The sequence below is a fragment of the Pristis pectinata genome, chromosome 1 (genome assembly GCF_009764475.1).
Source record: "Pristis pectinata isolate sPriPec2 chromosome 1, sPriPec2.1.pri, whole genome shotgun sequence".
Taxonomy (NCBI): Eukaryota; Metazoa; Chordata; class Chondrichthyes; order Rhinopristiformes; family Pristidae; genus Pristis; species Pristis pectinata.
The window spans coordinates 70,780,264-70,800,468 of NC_067405.1; positions in this window are offsets into that span (position 1 = coordinate 70,780,264).

Here is a 20,205-nt window from a genome sequence, read left to right on the forward strand (position 1 = left end):
CGGATGCTGCTCAACTCGCTGAGTTCCTCCAGCAGCTCGTTTTGTTGTTCCAGATTCCCGCATCAGCAGTCTTGTATCTCCGTCTTAATGTTTCAACCTGAAATTTTATCCCTGTTTCTCTTTCCACAGATGCTGCCCAACCTGTTGAGTGCTTCCCAGCATTTTCTGCACTTAAAGTTACTGTTCTTATTTCCCGTGTGTACGTTTTCATGCTCTGTACCTCCCACCCCTCATTGCAGTGAGTTTGAATTGACACAGGCCACCTCTCCCTCCTCCGAACACAACCCTTAGCAGCCGAACTGCCGAACCAAAGGCAATACAATTACCCAAACTGGAACAAAGCCTACAGGAATTGGTGCTCACAGAGTCATACAGCACAAGAGACAGGCCCTTCAGCCCACTGAAGGACAGCATGTCGAGGAGACTGGATTAAAATTTTGGAATTTTCATTTAGTTAGTGTCATAGAAAGGTACAGCAGGGAAACAGGCCCTTCAGCCCATCCAGTTCATGCCAACCATCAACCACCCAACCACACTTAACCCTACTTTTTTAATCTTATTTTATTCTCTTCACATTTTCGTCAGCTGCCCCCAGATTCTACCACTCACATGCACACTAGGCGCAATCTACAGCGGCCAATTAACCCACCAACCCAACATCTTTGGGATGTGGGAAGGGAACCGGAGCACCCGGAGGAAAGCCACGTGGTCACAGGGAGAACGTGCGAGCTCCACACAGAGGAGGTCGGGATCGAACACTGGGCTGCTGAGTTCTTTAGAAAGTTTGCAAATTTTTATTTTCAAATATACACCAGGTAAGTCACTTCTGCATTGTACCTTCAAAGAAACTATAGAAGCTGAACCGGGGTTAGAGGAATCACACTTTTTAAACTGTGTGTTTTCTGGTGGCAGATAATGAGGACTGGTTGCCAAGGGTGGTATTGCTCCATCACTTCTGAGATCTCACTTTGCAATTATTGGACTAAATATTTATTAGACCCCTATATGATATTATCAAATCTATTATTTTAACTGTCAAAAAAAGGGGGAAGCAGACAAGTTCATGACTGCTGGTGGTGCTCTAGTGTCCTCTGGTCAAAAATCAACCATCAGTCGGCTATCAGGCTTAAAGCAGCATCACAGTCAAGACCAATTTCATTTTCGCACATGTACCATCTACAATCAACCGTTCATTTCTAACAGTGGTCACAGAACAGTGAATCAGCAACAAGAACAGATGGAATTCTGCCTCCCAACCCGAGACAGGAATACCAATAAGTGGAAGTCAAAGAAGCTGCAGATTCTGCAAAATCTGAAATAAAAACAGAAAAATATTCCAGATGCCAGGCAGGATCTCAGGCATACAGTCGTAGTCATACAGCACAGAAGTTATATAATATATACAAAATTACATATATAAATAATATACACAAATACACACAACCCTTCAGCCAATCAGTTCATAGCAACCATAAACCACCCAACAATCTACCTCAATATGGCCTTGCACCTTATTGTCTGCCTGCACTGCACTTTCTTTGTAACTGCAACACTGTATCCTGCATTCTGTTATTGCTTTCCCTTCTACTACCTTAATGCACTGTTGTAATGAAATGATCTATCCGTATGGCATGCAAAACAAAGTTTTTCATCTGTATCTCGGTATATGTGACAATAATAAACCAAATGCCAATTTACCATTTATTTTCCTGCATCCTGATCATCTCGCCGCATTCAGCAGATCAGACAGCATCTGAGAAAGAAAAAGACAGAGTTAATCTTTCAGCTTCCATCTGCAACATCAAATTGGTCAGAGAGGATCTCCCCCTGACCATGCTGCCTATCGTTGATCAATCCCTGCCTCTCCAAAAGCAGATTAATCCTGTCCCTCAAAATTTTTTACCAATTAATTTTCCTACCACTGATGTTAGACTCACCAGCCCATATGACTTGACTTAACCCCTACTGCCCTTCTTGAATAAGGAATGACATTGTGTCATTGCATGATACACGGCATTATCTAGCACCTCTTTTGCAGCCAGAAAAAATTTGAAAATTTCTGTCAGAGCTCCGTAATCGGTAGCATAGTGGTTAGCATAATGCTTTACAGCGCCAGTGACCCCGGGTTCAAATCCGCCCACTGTCTGTAAGGAGTTTGTATGTTCTCCCCATGTCTGTGTGGGTTTCCTCCGGGTGCTCCGGTTTTCCTCCACATTCCAAAGACCGTATAGGTTAGGAAGTTATGGGCATGCTATGTTGGCGCTAGAAGCGTGGCGACACTTGTGGGCTGCCCCCAAAAATCACTACGCAAAAAGGTGTATTTCACTGAGTGTTTCGATGTACATGTGACTAATAAAGATCTTATCTTATCTTTGCATAGCAATGTGGGATATATCTCATTAGGCCCTGGGGATTTATCCATCTTTAAGCTTGTCAACACATCCAGCACCTCTTCCTTTCCATGTGGAGATCGTGTCAGACTAATTTGATTGAATTTTTTGAACTAAGTGCATTGATGAGGATAATGAGACATCTAATCCTCTCTGTCCCTACACATAGAGCAAGAGACATTAGATCGGACTGTAAAGGAGCCTTAATTATCCTAGTCCGGGGCAGAAGCTCAGGTGGGGAGGAGGCTGGTAAGAAGAGGTTTCACTGAATTCCATCTGTTTTCCTGTCAATGTCACCTTCTCTCTCAGGGCATTGATCTAAAGATGAAAGTGCAACGGGGGAAGGAGCTGATCAGAGGCTGTTCTCTGAGCACCTTCCTGTAAGTTTCAACCAGCCCATGCTTAAACAGTGCCATCGTAGCTGCATTCTTGTTATTGAGATTGGCGAGGTAGTACTCATCTTTATCTGAGCAAATCCTACCCACCTTACCCCCATGGAAATATCCCTGGAAAACCAGCTTCACATACATCTCTGTTCCAATGCTCTCTCAGCTGGCTTTCCACCTTGCACCCTTTATAAACTTCCTCTCCTCCTAAATCCCACTGCCTTCATCCTCTGGAATTCAAGTCCTGTTCACCTGTCTGCACTGTGCCTGCTGATCTATTTTGGCTCCCATCCTCTCCTCCATTCTGCCTTCCTCCGATGGTAAAGGTATAGGACCTACTGTACTATAGAAGTAAAATTACATTTGTATACTTTGATTTTTAGTTTGAAGCAATGGGCTGTTCCAACTATCTCATCTCCACCTCCCAGACCCACTAAAGTTCATCTATGGACAGCACAGTGGCACAGCTGATAGTGTTGTTCCTCGTGGTGCCAGAGACCTGGGTTCAGTCCTGTGTGAAGTTTGCATGTTCTCCCTGTGACCACATGAGTTTCCTCCGGGTGCTCTGGTTTCCTCCCACACCCCAAAGACATCAGTCTCAAAGTCGTAGAAATGGGCTGTTCAGCCCACCAATTCCTTGCCAACCTTTTTGCCCTTCTACAAAAATCCCACTTGCTCACATGAGGTCTGTATCCTTCTATACCTTGTCTATTCAAGTGCCTATCTAAATTCTCTTAAATGTAGTGATTGCACCTGCTTCCACCATCTCCTCTGGCAGTGAGTTCCAGATATCAACCACTCTCTCTGCAAATAAACTTTCCCCTCAAATTCCCTTTAAAACTCCTTCCTCTGACCTTAAAGTCAAAAATCTGTTTTTGATACCCCTACCGTGGGAAAAAAGGTTGATAAGCTAATTGTCCACCTTAACTTACCCCTAGTGTGTAGGTTGGTGGTAGAATCTGGTGGGAAGTTGATCGGATGCCTGGAGAATAAGATGGGTTAGGATAGGATTAGTGTAAAAGTGGGTGCTTAAAGGTCGACAAGTACTCGGAGAGCCAAAGGGCCTGCTTCCATGCTGTATCCTCTTTGACTTTCTATTACCGTCTGAGTAGCCTTCTTCTCATGGTCATCCACCAACTTAAGTTTCCTTCCAACAGTTGGTACAGGGTGCTGGTTTCAACAAGCAATGATGATGGCAGCCAGAAAGACTAATGAAGTACTGCCTCCCAATCTGGGACTGTAAGGCAGTGTTCCGACAACCCGGGTGAAATTAGCTAACTCAGCAAACAGTACTCCTGCTGTAGCCCCTTGTAGAGTGATATACCAACCCAACCCCCAGTGCCAACCTGCCTTCAACCGAATAGGTCCTTAGATTTGGAATTTCTTCTCTAGACACTTCGTCTCTCACCTCTCCTCTTTGAAGACCCTCCTCATCGCTCCTCCACACAAATTCTTTGGCACAACACCCGATTTTGTCTGTCAATACCTCCGTAAACCACCTTGGAATGTTTTTTCCTCCATTAAAGACAAAATATAGATTACAATTGTTGTAAAATATCCCATGCAGAGTCCAGGTGTCTGATATCCTTGCCAACCTATCTCTAAAGAAGATCAAAATAACTTTACTGCCTATCTTCTTGCTGTTAGCAGGGCCTTACTATGTATAAATTGGCTACACTCCCTTACATAACAACAGTGACTGCCGATCAGAAGTAATTGGTACATTGTCAAACACTTTAGTGTATACCAAGGCATGAAAGGCACAGGTAAACAAATATTCTTTCTTACAATGCCCATGCAAACAAAGAGAACTGCAACGGCTCATAAAGATTAACCTGTCTTTTTAGCATGATGAATGATCGTGAATTTTGGTTCAGATTTCCAGCAATTTATTTTCTCTTTTCATCTCAACAATACTCTCAAGCTGTTCTGTTGTTGAATCCAAATTGTGCAAATAATTCATTGATTTGAATATAATGACTTCAGAGATCAGTAGCAGTAACAGTACAACAGAGTGCCTTGTTGGGTTCCTTAGAGTGCAGTCAAATCTCTACCCTATGGAGTGGGACTGGGTTGTATAGAGGCCACATTGGGTAAGAATGGGAGATTTCCTCCTGTAAAGGGCACAAGTGAACCAGATGGGTTTTTACAATTCAATAATTTTCATCGTCATCTTTACTAAGACTTGTGAAGTTTACACGTTCTCCCCGTGACTGTGTGGGTTTCCTCTGTGTGTTCTGGTTTCCTCCAACATCCCAAAGACCTGCGGGCTGGTAGATTAAATGGCCGTTTAAAATTTCCCCTAGTGAGCGGTTGAATCTGGGGTGAGTTGATGGGAAGGAGGAGAAAGAATAAAATGGGTTGTGGTAGGATTAGTGTAAAAATGGATGTGTGACGGTTGGCAAGGATGACAGGCCAAAAGGCCTAGTTCCATGCTGTATTTCGCTATGACTCTAAGCCTTGTTTGTTTCTCCTTCATTTCCAGATAATGAACTGAAGCCATATTAAAACAAAGAATTTTACAGATGTAAACAGGCCATTTCATGCAACAGGCACTGATGATCCACATCATCTAACATCTTCTAAATCTTTTAGCCTCCTTAATGTATCTAACTTCCCCTCATCAGGCAGGTAGTCCAATCCCATGGCTTCCATTGCCTGTCTAGGCTGTCACTGACCTCAACCTGAGTGTGGGAGGTTCAAGAGGAAGCCTTTACGATGCTGATGCTGAATCAGCCTCCAGGGGCCAGGAAGGAGAACATGATTCAGGCTACCCATCACTCAGTAGCCCATGCTACAATCAGTCAGCTATGCTAGGCAGGCCTTGTCATTTACATGCCTGACCAAACTCCCAAAACAGACACCCTTTTTCGAGTTGTGTCATGGGACCGATTACTAGGCAGACAGAGGAAAATATTCAAGGATGTGCTCAAAGTCTCCTTAAAGAAACTCCTGGGAGTCCCTGGCCCATGACCATTCAAAGTGGAGAAGAAGCATATGGGCTGGTATTGAGAACCTTACATTTACATAGCACCCTTCACAAGCTCAGGATATCCTTAAACATTTCACAGAGGTAGGATATGAAGGGAAGCAGGATTAAGTCATTATCCTGCAGCTGTCATAATGGTCGTAAATGCACAAGCTATGAATGAGGAGAAAGTGTCCAGACAGATAATGCAATGAGGAAGTAGAGGCTTTGGTTATTAAACAACATTAACAGTACAAATCCCCTAAGGGTACACTTTATAGGCACCTGTTGATTACCAGCACGTTGAAGCAGTCACCAACTCATAAATTATTTGCCAAGCACCCTCAATGGTCCAGCGTTCAATACCCCACCCCCCCCCACCCTCCGTTTCCAAACGATACTGAGTAACACAGAAATAAGAAGGTTCCAAGTTTAATTCCTTGATTACAAATAGGCTCAGTGCCCAGGGTGGAAAAGGAGGGAGTAACACACTGTTGGCAATTCTCCAGTAAAATCTGCCCTGAGAGTGTGGATTGAAGGAGGTGATGCTGGGATAGGATGGGGGATTGGTCCTATTGTCCCCTGTAGTTTAGTAGTCTGTTAATAAATAAGTAGATCTGCAGGGAGCAAGAGAGCAGTTTGCAACAAGTGGCCACGCTCTGGCACCATCTTGCATATTGCAATATTCTGCACGCAGTCTCACATACGTCAAAACCACCTTTATAAAATACCAGAGTTTATTTTCTTTCCAAAGTTGAAGGGAGGGAATCAGAAAATAAACTTGGAGGGGAATTAAGATAATGGGTTGTCAGAGATTATTTCTATTAATTTTATGTTTTTTTTAACACTTCAAGAACATTTAACAACCAATGGTAAAATAAAACACACAACAGTTCAGCTCTGCCATCAGTGTAAAGTGAAACATTAACATTTAAGGGAAGCATTAACATTTTTCCTCCATTTAAAAACAAATTTATTCACATAACGACATAAAAAGAAAGAAGACTTGGTTACACGGCAACTTTTGTGACCTTGGACATCCCAAAGGGTTCTAACAACCAATGAATTAATTTTGTAATATTGTAAAATTGTAAAAAGCAGTAGCCAATCAGCACATAGCAAGCATCCATTAAAAAAACTCTGTTAATGACCCTTTTGATGTTGATTAAGAAATTATACAGGCTAGGTTGCAGTGAGTACTTCTCTGGTATTATCTAAACTAGTGCTAATCTATCCAGCTAAACCAATTTAGAGAGTAACACTGTATCTGAAAGATAACATCTCCACAATGCAACAATCTTTCAGTATTTCAGTGGAGTTTTATAAAGATAGAATCACACACAGCACAGAAACAGGCCCTTCACCCCATTGAGTCCACACTGTCCATCAACCACCCATTTACACTGATCCTACACTAATCCCATTTTATTCTCCCCACATTCTCATCAACTCCCCCCAGATTCTACCACTCACCTATACAGTGAGGGTGATTCACAGTGGCCAATTAACCTACCAACCTGCACATCTTTGGAATGTGGGAGGAAACCAAAGCACCCAGAAGAAACCCACACAGTCAGAGGGAAAATATGCAGACTTCACACAGACAGCACTCGACATCAGGATTGAACCTGGGTCTCCAGCTCTATAGGGCAGTGTCTCTACAAGCTGCACTATTGTGCTGCTGGCAATAGCGACTACACTCAAATGTACTTGACTTGTTGTGAAGTTCTCTGGGGCAAACCAAGGTTGCTAAAGACTTTGTCTGATCACTCTCATCCTTGCTTGTCTTGCAGCATATGATGGTGTGTTTAGGTTATGCCTCCTCATCCACTCACCAACATCCACTAAACTGGCTACTACCCACCCTGGGGAACATCTGGAGATTTGGTCCATTCACTTCCTCCATCTGGACCTAACAAGGTAGATATTGTGTACCTTTTATAAGCTTTCCTCATTCAAGGGCTGGTCTTTTCTACGTTAGTGTTGAGGCCGATTTGAGGCCGCAAACATTACTCATCTCCCCACCTCCGATGTTCCCTTCTTCTGCCCTTCCCCCACTTCTACCAAGGAAGATTTCAAAATGTTTTCAGGGAGTATAGAACATTGCGGAGAATTGCTCCCGGCTGGATTTTGCTTCTGTGAGTGGCGATAAAAGGGCCTCTATTTACATGATAATAGGAATCTGACCTCCAGGGCAGTTCAGGCCTGTCAGCTCACATCACATGTGCCAGTCTCTGCCGTTGTGGGAAGCTTTCCTCCTGTGAGGCCGGGTTTCAGAGCTAGGCGGGTGGAGGGGGAGCTGCTTGCGTGTTTGTTAGCCCTGGTGTTGGTGGGCTTAGTGTCTAAGTGACAGCCTTAAATCTGGAGACTGGGGGACCAAAACTAAAGGCATGTGGATGTCAACAGGGTAGGTTCTGAGTAGACCTGGCCTGCTTTAAGGGGACCATAAAGTGCAGTTATAATATATGAGGTTTTAGAGCTGAAAAGAGAGACCAACATTAGATCAGATCGAACCAACGTTCTGACTGAATCAATCACTAAGGGCAAGTGTAAACTTTTTGACTTCTATGTTCATTTCCAACATTAAAGATAAGATATCTTTATTAGTCACATGTACATCAAAATACACAGTGAAATGCACCTTTTGTGTAGAGTGCTCTGGGGGTAGCCCGCAAGTGTCGCCACGCTTCCGGCGCCACCATAGCATGCCCACAACTTCATAACCCATATGGCTTTAGAATGTGGGAGGAAACCGAAGCACCCGGAGGAAACCCACGCAGACACGGGGAGAACGTACAAACTCCTTACAGACAACGGCTAGAATTGAACCCGGGTCACTGACGCTGTAATAGCAATACACTAGCCGTTACACTGCTGTGTCCGCCCTTCCAGGATAGGTCTGGGGAAATACTGCAGGATGAATTGGCAATGATTTTACTGTGGAAATAGCATTCATGGTGGCTTCCTGACCCTGTTAGTTTATGCAATTGCAGCATGCAGGCAGCAGTAACCGTGCTCCTTTTATTTTAAAAATATTACTTTATTTGCAAAAATTGCTGGTATTAAATACAGTACATTCAAATGTAAGTCTTCTCAGTGCAAATCTGAACTGTGAGGAGGGTGCAGAAAGGCTTAAAAAGGGGATATAGAAAGATTAAGTGTATGGGCAAGGACATAGCAGACAAATTTTAATGTGAGGTCATCCAATTTGGCAGGAAAAATAGAAACACAGAATATTTAGAAATGGTGAGAGATTGGAAAGCACTCAAAGTGACTTTGGTGCCCTTGTGAAAGTTAACATGCAGATAAATTGGTTTATTATTGTCACATGTACTGAGGTACAGTGAAAAGCACATCTTGCATACCTTTAATGCAGATCAATTCATTACACAGTGCATTGAGGTAGTACCAGGTAAAACAATAACAGAATGCAGAATGAAGTGTTACAGTTACAGAGAAAATGCAGTGCAGGTAGACAATAAGGTGCAAGTTCATAATGAGGTAGATTGTGAGGTCAAGAGTCCATTTATCGTACTAGGGAACTGTTCAATAGTCTTATAACAGTGGGATAGAGGCTGTCTTTGAGCCTGGTGGTACGTGCTTTCAGGCTTCTGTATCTTCTACCCAATGGGAGAGGGGAGTAGAGAGAATGTCTGGGGTGGGTGGGGTCTTTGATTCTTCTGGCTGCTTTACCAAGGCAGTGAGAAGTGTGGACAGAGTCCATGGAGGGGAGGATGGTTTCTGTGATGTGCTGAGCTGTGTCCACAACTCTCTGCAGTTTCTTGCAGTCATGGACAGAACAGTTGCCATACCAAGCCATGATGCATCCGGATAGGATGCTTTCTATGGTGCATCGATTAAAATTGGTGAGTGTCAAAGGGGACATGCCAAATTTCTTTAGCTTCCTGAGGAAGCAGAAGTAGAGCAGGGTACAGCAAGCAATTAGGAAGGCCAATAGGAGGCCGGTCTTAGTGCAAGGTGATTTGAGTAGAAGCATAGGAATGTACTGCCCTAAATAGAAAATGCCCTGGTGATTCTGCGTCTGGAATAATATGTGCAGGTTCTGGTCTCCCTACCTATGGAAGGATATACTTGTGTTAGAAGGAGTGCAGTGAAAGTTTACCAGATTGATTCCTGAGATGGTGGGTTTGTTATATAAGAAAAGTTAAGCAGATTGGGTTTTTACTCTTGAGTTTAAGATAATGAGAGGGAATTTCATTGAAATGTTCAAAATTCTCAAGGAGCTTGACAGAGAGAAGCAGGTATTTTGTTTCCCTGGTTAGACTGTTTAGAATCAAGGGGTCATGGCTTCAATGTAAGGGGTCAGCCATTCAGGATGGAGATGAGAAGAAACTTTTTCACTCAGATGGCCGTGAATCTTGGGAATTCTCTCCCAAGAAGAAATTGGAGCCCCGGTAAATTTCGATATGAAAGGAATCAGGATATGGGATTAGTGCAGGAAAGTGGTGTTGAGATAAAAGATCAGCCATGATCTTGTGAATGGCAGTGAAGGCGTGAGGGGCTGTATGACCTCTTTTTAGATTCTTATGAGTCAGAGGCTTTGGATGAAAGTAAAATAAAACATGAAAATAATGGAAACACTCAGCAGGTCAGACAGCATCTGTGGAGAGGGAAATGGATTAATATTTCAGGTCAGATGCCCTTTTAAAAGCTGGGGAAATAAGTTGGTTTAAAGTTTCAGAGAAATTGAGAGAAGAATGGATTGGACAAAGAGAATATCTTTGATGGGGTGAGGACAGGGTTGCCAAGCGGATAGTCAAATGGGTTAATGGGGGCAGTAGGATATAAACAAAGAAGAGTAATGCATTGCAAATAGCAAGGCTGTGGGGCATCCCCGGAAGGTCAGGCTGGACTAATGGAGAAAGAAAAGCTGAGCCAATATCACAAGATGGATGGCTTACAGCATCCCTTCATCCATGTGCCTTTCTCCTTTCAGAAAGGCAGCCTGGTCTGGCCATGTACCACCTTAAGCCTAGGGTGAGAGACTGCTGTTAACTGGCGTTGGGGGAAGCAATGATGGTAATGCAACTGAGTGTCATGAAGAGTCAGTTATGCCCCTTGGTTTTGGAGGTGGCTATTAGTTGGGACTTGAGTGGCACAAGTTTTACTTGCCACTAATCCAACCATCACAAGAGTCCATCAAAGATTCCTCATTGTATAAAAATATGTGGATGGTGAGTGGTAGCCTTTTGAAGAAAGACAGTGGGCAAAATGTTATTTTACAGCAGATCCATACAGCAAGAATTTTTAGAAGGAAGGAAAGACCAGCAGCTTGTATCTCCGGGTGGAATTTTCACAACGCAACACAATTTTCAAAGAAAAATGTGCTTGTAGACCTAGATAACTAAGCAGATTAAAACTCAAAGAACAGGCATGGGAAAAATTAACATTGGAAAAGATGACCTCTGATGTGTCCCATCATCTTGACTGATATACTGCGGGGAGTGAGCTTCAAGCCTTCCATCTGCTTAGCTACTGGGGAATATATGATCTAACTCAAGCGCTGACCGTACACCTTTACATGGCAGTGGCTTCAAACTTTACAAATACCCTCATTTTTGACCTTCAAAGGCTAAAAGCTGAATGCATATCCTCAGCAGCCTGTTATTAAGGTACAAGAAAGGACTGGATCTCCAATTACCTGGAACTCCAGTTTCATGCTGAGAAATGTAACCTGAAACATGTCTGGATCTTAACACTGATCAGGGGCATTACAATGAATGGAATGCATAGAGACAGTATTTAATCCTAAACTAGATTGATCCAGTGTTATTTGAAGTCTGCTGCATTGCTACAACTCAACTATCTATTTTACAATTTTAGGTGACACATATTGTGGATTACATATTTTTTATTCAATCACAATACACATATAATGCAGCAACACTATCATATTAATTTCAGATTAGGGTAGAAATCATAAAGAATTAGATTTGAGCATTCTTTCATGCAAAAATGATTAGCATAAAATGCAATGCTTCACCTTTAACTGCCATTGAAGCCAAACCAGACACAATGTTTAATTCTTGCAACACTACAATGATTTTCATGACCTCAGATTGTCCTAAAGCACTTTACAATTTATGAGAAGCCTTTGAAGATTAGTCATTGTTGAAGTATTTGAAGGGCAACAATTATTTTTGCACAACAAAGTCCCACAAACGCCATAGAATCCATTCTTTTATTAGGCCTCAGCTGAAGAATAAATATTGGCCAGGTGAGACCTCCTTTCCTGACCATGGATTAAGGCCATCAGAACTCATTAAGTCCACCTCAGACGGCAAACAGGACGTCAGGTCGACACGTGGGTTGTTAAGTTAATCAGCCGCTGTAACTTGCCCCTAGTGTGTAGGTGAGTGGCAGAACCTGGGGAGAGTTGATGGGAATGGGGAGAGAAAGAATAAGGGGATTATGTAGAATTGGTGTAAATGGGTGGTCGATGATTGGCGTAGAGTTGGGCCAAAGGACCTGTTTCTGTGCTGCATCTCTCTATGACTCAAAGCCAGCACCTTTACCAATGAAGTGCTCCCCCAGCACTGCACTGCGATAGACCGCCTTAATGACACATTAATGAAATTTTGCTTTACAAATTGTGGATGAAGGTAAGCCTAATATGCAATAGATTCACAAAACATACTTTACTAAACATGCAATAAAAGCCTTAAACCCTCAGGCATATCATGTCTCTATATATATTTGCAAACAACTGGCTGGAGGTGGTCCAAATTGGCTCAGCCATGGATGTTTCTAGCTTTGCCTTTTGCTACTCGGCTGCTCATTACATTCGCCAAGCACTCTTACAACCTGGCTAAGATCAGACGGCATGACATGGAGAACTGCTGACTTATCCTTCCAGACCATGAGTGCTTGGACCTGAAAGAACTAACTAACCCATATTTGTGATTCTGTTAATTTTTAGAGATGTGAGCTAAGTATAACCATTAAATCCAACAGGAATACAAATTGGTAATTTCCATTAACATGGAGGTTAACTTTGGGCATTGTGACAGAGTGATGTAGCAGGGCACTTCGTTATGTCTCTTCTCTAATCCATCAACCAAAGGTGAATAGAGTCATAGGGTCATAAGCATGGAAACTGGCCCTTTGGCCCAACAAATCTATGCCGACCATCAACCACCCATTTACACTAATCCCATTTTATTCTCCAGACATTTCCATCAACTCCCCCCAGATTCTACCACTCACCTACACACCCAGGGCAATTGACAATGAGCAATTAACCTACCAACCCGCAGGCCTTTGGGATGTGGGAGGGAACCGGAGCAACCGGAGGAAACCCAGTTCGCAGAAAGAATATGCTAACTCCGAACAGGCAGCAGAGGAGGTCAGGATCGAACCTGTGTCTCTAGCACTGTGAGGCAGCAGGTCTACTAACTGTGTTACTGTGCCAAACGGTGAAGCACCATGCCCCAGGACATCCAGGATCGTGACGTTGGTGCTCCTGCTGTGGTCGCACCATAGTGGTTAAGATACTGGATAAGCATCTAGAAGACTGGACTATATCATCTAGAGAGGAGCTCAAATCCAGTGGGAAAGTGAATTTCAAGTAATTAAATAAATAGGTCTTGAGGGAAACAGGGTCAAGGAGCTGGGGAGGGACATGCGGATAAGACAGAGATGGACTTACTGATAGGAGGATCCTGTAAAGATTGGGAGACACGATGGGCATTGGCGATAGACCTTCGCTGGAGAGCAGAGACTGGCAGCCACAGAGACATGGATGAAGGAGGTCCTGAGATCCAAGGAGAGGTGGTGTGAGCAATATCTCAGGGTAGGTTTTAGATAAGATCACAGTAGAGAGAAAAAGGGCTTCACACACGAGGGCTGGGGATAACTGTTCAATCACTAGGGTATTTGGTAAGGTAGCTCTGGAAGTGGGAGAAACCACTCCTGCAGCCCTGGCCCACAAGCAGTGTTGGACACATAACCTGACTGTGCACGTTTCCCTTCAGCTGCCGGGTTTGTTGAAGCCTGGGAAGTGCAGGGAGCAGTCTGAAAACTGGAACAGAAAAGGTGCCAGGCACATGGCTCATTAAATATTTAAACACAGACCCTGTCCTGAAGCTGCTTCCCTTCATTGTACCTCCTTCTACAACAACTACCTGCATTTGTGTGGCCTCTTTAAAATGGTGAAGCCTCCCAAGAAGCCTGATCAATCAAAATTTGGATAGGAAAGGTTCAGATGAGCCAAATGCAGGCAAATGGGACAAGCTCAGGAAGGCACCTTGGTCAGCATGGATGAGTTGGGCCAAAGGGCCTGCTTCCATGCTGTATAACCCTAGGACTCTTAGGAAAATTTGTCACCAAGCTACAGAAGATATATTGAAGAAGCGACTTGGCCGAGGAGGGAGTTTTAAAATCCTATGTCACCGTGGGAATTCTCTCCTGCCTTTGGGAATACCCTGCCACCTTGGGAATCCTCTCTCACCTTGGGAATGGTCTCCTTCCTTTAGGAATGCTCTCCTGCCTTGGGAATTCTTTCACACCTTAGGAATCCTATGTCACCTTGGAAATGCTCCCCTGCCTTTGGGAATTCTCTCTTGCCCTGGGAATCTTCTGTCACCTTGGGAATGCCCTCCTGTCTTTGGCAATGCTCTCGTGCCTTGGGAATGCTGTCTTGCCTTTGTGAATGTTCTCCAGCCTTGGGAATTCTCTCCCACCCTGGGAATCTTCTGTCACATTGGGAATGCTCTCCTGTCTTGGGAATGCTCTCCTGCCTTGTGCCTCCTGCAAATTTGAACTAATCCAAAGTTCTGCTGCCTGTATCCTAACACCAATGAGTTCACCTTCACTCCTGCACTGCTGGTTGAGAGTGGCTCTGGTCTACAAACATCTCCCAAATCAAAACTTCAAGACCTGGCTCACACAGCCTTACTTCCATCCATGGCACAGAGTTTTCCTTCAATTCTGGCCTGCTGTTCACTGATGATTCTCATGGCTCCATCATTGGCCGCCCCGTTTTCAGCCATCTTGGTCTGGAATTCCTTTTCTAACTGTGAGCTTGGAATTAAATATTATCTACGGGTCTGCAAGTGACATTTTCCTGGAACTAGGACTGTGCTTGGAGCACAGTTCAGAACTGGCAAAGAGGACCTAAAGGAAGGTTAAATAGAACTAACAACTGAATGTAAACTGCAGCAACTCTTTAGACAGCACCTTTCAAACCCATGGCCTCTATCAGCTAGAAGCACAAGGGCAGCAAGAACATGGGAACACCAACACACAGAAGTTGCCTTCCAAGCCACACACCATTCTAACTTGAAAATATATCGCCATTCCTTCACCATCGCTGGGTCAAGATCCTAGACCTCCCTCCCTACAGCATTGTGGGTACACCCACACCTCATAGAATCCAGCGGTTCAAGAAGGCAGCTCACCACCACCTTCTCAAGGGCAACTAGCCATGGGCAATTAAATGCTGGCTCAGCCTGCAAAGCCCACATCACTTGAATGAATGTAGAAAAAACATACTATTTCTTCAAGTCAAAAGTAATTAACAATCAGGCACTTGCATTAAAACTAAAGAAACTGAAAGAGAGAATGTCAGTAAAATAATTTCTTGCACACCAAAGTAAGACAAGGAAATGGGTGAAAAGAATTTGAAGTACAATATATTCAGCTTTAAATATCTGAAAAAGTGAGAGATTTAAACCAAAGGATAAATGGTAGTAGGATGAATCAAGTAACAGGGATCAAATGCTGATGGGAAATTCAATTTTCTCCAGAGAAAATATCATAAAAGGTGATGAGAGAGAACTAAGTCAGTCTGAAATAAGAAATCAAAGTAAAATGCTGCAGATACTGGAAATTTGAAATAATAGCAAAAAAAATCTGGAAGTACTCAGCAGGTCAGGCAGAATCTGTGGAGAGAGAAACAGTGGTTTTTGTCCAGAAACGCTGCCTGACCTTCTGAACATTTCCAGAACTTTTTTGCTTCTGCTTGTGAAGTAAGGAAGTGTGGTGGAACTGCATGTTCATCAAACCTGTGCTCACTCTGCAGCCCTGGCACATGGTTCAGCTTCAATTTTCTAACTCTCTTCCAAATGAAGGAAAGTCACAGTCCATAGCAGAGTCACACTAGCAGCTACATAATAATGAATGGATTATGTGTTGATTGAGGGATACAGGAATATGGAAATAGGAGGTAGCTATTTAGCCCTTTGAGCCTGTACTGACTCGGAGAATTCCCTTCCCTTATTATGTCTACTTTGAGAATAGGTGGACTTCAGTCTGACCTGAGGTTCAAAAGAAGGCACCTCTGGCAGTGTAGCCCAGCACTGGAACGAACTGATTTTGATTTCATCCCTCTTTACCGGTTGCACTCTGATCTCCATCTCTCCATCACACCCTCAATCTGCCCTACTTCACTCACAGAGCCACAGAGGCACACAGCACAGAAACAGTCCATTCATACCAACCACTCCATCATGGGATTCACACCCCCCACAAGCCACTGTTTCCTCATTCAACTCCGTCAATAAAGCAAAGGACTGGAGGTTCATTGGATGTGATTGTGGGGATTAAGTTCCACACTAAAAACAGATTCCTGTAATATAGTCTTTGTAAAGCTAACTTTCAGAATCAGCAAGAACCCACTTAATTACTTCTCCCACAGTTGTTTCCTCTGCAGAGGCTTGTCTCAATACTCCACCTTATTTTGACTACAAATACATAAAATTACTGATCGCTTGAAAATGCCAGCCTCTCAACTTGACCTCCCTCATTTGACTGATGAAGAACAAAGGTGCTGTACAATGGCTCCTCAACTCCAACAGTGCTCCTTGGCTTTGATCTTTGAGGGTGACAAGGATTGTGCCAAGAGCTGGCTGCCTCTGTTCATGTTCTCTGCCCTGGGAAGGCTTTCAACTACAAGGCTGTTACCAAAAATAGACTCCTGCCATCCAATCGGCCTGGCTCAGTCTGATGCACATTACCCACTGCCAGTTGGCACAGGTCTGACACTGGCACTTGGAAACAAATCGTGAAAATGCAACGCTTGCTGCATCATTACCATGAAATGTTACTCTGAACTGACTTTCTCTCCTGTTCTCTCACGTTCCCTCTCCCTTCCCCCTCTTTCTCTCTCTTACATACTTTCTCTCTTTCTTATTTTCTAACTCTCACTTTCCCTCTCTCTCTATCTCTCTCTCTCTGTCTCTCTCTGTCTCTCTCTCTGTCTCTCTCTGTCTCTCTCTCTCTCTCTCTCTCTCTCTGTCTCTGTCTCTCTCTCTCTCTCTCACATTCCCTAATTCTTTGTCCAAACCTTTGGCCATCGGTCCTCATATCTGTTGTGGCTCATGGGTAAGCTATGTCTGCTATGGCTCCTGTGAAGCACAGAGGCATTTTACAACATGCAGGGACTCAAACACACCTTCCAGGTGAAGCAACAATTCACTTGCACTTCTTCTGATCTAGAAATTTGGCATTCACAATGAGACTCCTCTACATTGGAGAAACCAAGCACAGATTGGGTGACCACTTTGCAAACACATCCATTCAACTCACAAGTGTGACCCTGAGCTTCTAGTCACCTGTCATTTTAATCCCCCGTCCCTCTCCTTCTCTGACCTGTTTGACTTTGGCCTCTTACACTGTTCTAATGAAGGCCAACATAAGCTCAAGGAACCGCATCCCATCTTTCAACCTGGCATATTCCAGCCCACAGGCTTCAACAACTTCAGATAACCAGCCTCTCCAGTTTGAACTGCCCATTTCAACAACCTGCAAAATTCACTCACTGTTTCCCTCTCCACAGATGCTGCCTGCCCTGCTGTGGGTTTTTTTCAGCAACTGTGCATCACAGCTGCAGGACTGTTAGTTATTCTCCCTCTCCTCTGTCCTGAATCACCTCCTTCTTATTAACATTTCCTTCAGGCAGATTGGCTGCAATTAACAAGCCTTCACCACTCTCTCTCAGACTGCACCAACAATATTTGTATCATTCAGTCTCTCTTCATCTCCACCCTGCTACAAACTTTGTTCTATCTCCCTTTGTTCTCTCTATCTTTTCTGTTCTCTTCAACTTCAAGCATGTTCGATTTCTAACATTTTCCCAGTTCCGCTGAAAAGCTCTTTTTCACTCTCCACAGATGCTGCACTGCCTGCTGAGTATTTCCAGCATTTTCAGTGCTTTCTTCAGATTTCCAGCATCTGCAGTTTTTTTGCCTTTTGATTGGGTGGATATGTTGGCGAATTGAAAAAGTATGAGAGCTAAACCTGGAAAATGCTGGAAACACTCAGCAAGTCAGGCAGCGTTTGTGCAAAGACAGACAGAGTTCACATCTCAGGTCAAAGACCCTTCACCAGATGCATCTGCAGTTTCTTGATTTTCAAGTATGAGAGGTCACAGCATTTTGCTCTATACTTACAAAATAATTTAAGAGAGAGAGTTATGCAATTATACAGGCAATGCAGTGGTGCAGCAGGTAACATTGGTGCCTTACAGCTCCAAGGACAGGTTCGAACCTGACTCTAGGCACCATCTGTGTGGAATTTGCGTGTCCTCCCTTTGACCGTATGGGTTTCCTTTGGGTGCTCCAGTTTCCTCCCACACCCCAAAGATATGTGGATTGGAAGGCTAATTGACAACTATAAATTACGCAAGTGTACAGGTGGGTGGTTGGAGAATCTGTGGGGGATCCAAAAGGAAAAATTGGATCAGATAGGTGCTTGATGGTCAGTAGGGACATGGTGGGCTGAAGGGGCTGTTTCCTTGCTGCGTGATTGAATGATTTTCTTTTTTTAAGCAGTCATGTATATTGCGTGTGTATACCTTTAAGAACATGTATCATGTGATTTGACTTTTGATACATTGTTGTACAAACCACTGCTGTGAGATGGGTGTTGCTTGCTATCATAGAGAGAGATACGGCGCAGAAACAGGCCCTTTGGCCTACCGGGTCTGTGCCAACCATCAACCACCTGTTTCCACTGACCCTATATCAGTCCCATTTTATTTTAAAATTCTCCCCACGTTCTCATTAACTCCCCCCAGGTTCTACCACTCACCTACACATTACACTAGCAGGCAATCGACAGGCGAATTAACCCACCTGCACGCCACTGGGACATGGGAGGAAACTGGAGCACCTGGGGGAAACCCACGCGGTCACAGGAAGAACGTGCAAACTCTGCGCACACAGACAGCGCTGGAGGTCGGGATGGAGCCCCGATCCCTGGTGCCACGAGGCAGTGGCTGCAACCTCGGAGTCAACGGCTTTTGGTTCTCGCGGCACAGCCACAGATTTCCATCAGTCAGCCCCTGGAAGCAGCCCTGGACGGGTGGGTTATGCAATCCACCTCCACCTTCTTCCACTCCACCTCCCTGTAAGGAGAAAACATTTGGCTGGAAGCTTTATTCTCTTTACTTGTCCAACTAAACAGTAATTAAGCTGCACAAGTTTCCCCTTTAATTGGAAAATGAGTGGACAATTTCTATCCGACTGGGTTAATTGTGACTCCCAGGCAAGTAGCCATATTTTTCCATTTCCATAAATGAAGAAAAACAGTTTCTTAGTGATCCCAGGCTTACAGTATTGGCTCTGCACCCCTGTTCACTGGACTATACCGACATCACTCATCTACCTTCTCTGCATCCACAAGAGTGATCTTATCAGCCGTTTCCAAGTGACGAGGGTCTGAATGACAGTGAAACTGAGACATGTGGATAAGCTGCAACCTCTGTCCACCAAATTCTCTGAGAAGGTGATTGAAGTATATAAGAATATGAGAGGCAATAGATAAGGTAGATAGAATCATCTTCCCGTGGTAAATATTAAATACTTATAATAATTCAAAATTATTAAGATATTTTAAAAATAATCCTTATCTACTAAACATTTCTAAATCATCAATGATGTTACTGCAATCACAGTTTGGCAGCACCTTGACACAGCTGGTAGAGCCGCTGCCTCACAGCTCCAGTGACCCAGGTTCAATCCTAACCTCTGGTGCTGGCCTTGTGGAGTTCACGTGTTCCTCCTGAGACTGTGTGGCTTCCCTCTGGGTGCTCTGGTTTCCTTCCACATCCCAAAGGCATGTGGGTTGGTAGGTTAATTGGCTGCTGTAAATTGTCCCAAGTGTGCAGGTGAGTGGTAGAATCTGGAGGGAGTTAAAGGGAATGTGGGGAGAATAAAAATGGGATTAATGTAGAATTAGTGTAAATGGGTTTTTGATGGACGGTCTAGACTCAGTGGGCTGAAGAGCTTGTTTCTGTGCTGTATCTCTCTATAAAACAGATGTTAATTAGCTTATTGGGCTTCTCCCTCACAGCTCTGAAGCCTCGACTCAAGTGGATGGAATGTGTCGATCGTGTACCAGTTCCACCCCAGCACAGGATCTGAAGGAAGGTTCTCCCAGCCAGCTCCCGCCTCCCCCTTGGACTGCACATGGAGTTCGCCGGCACAGCACGGCCAGGAGG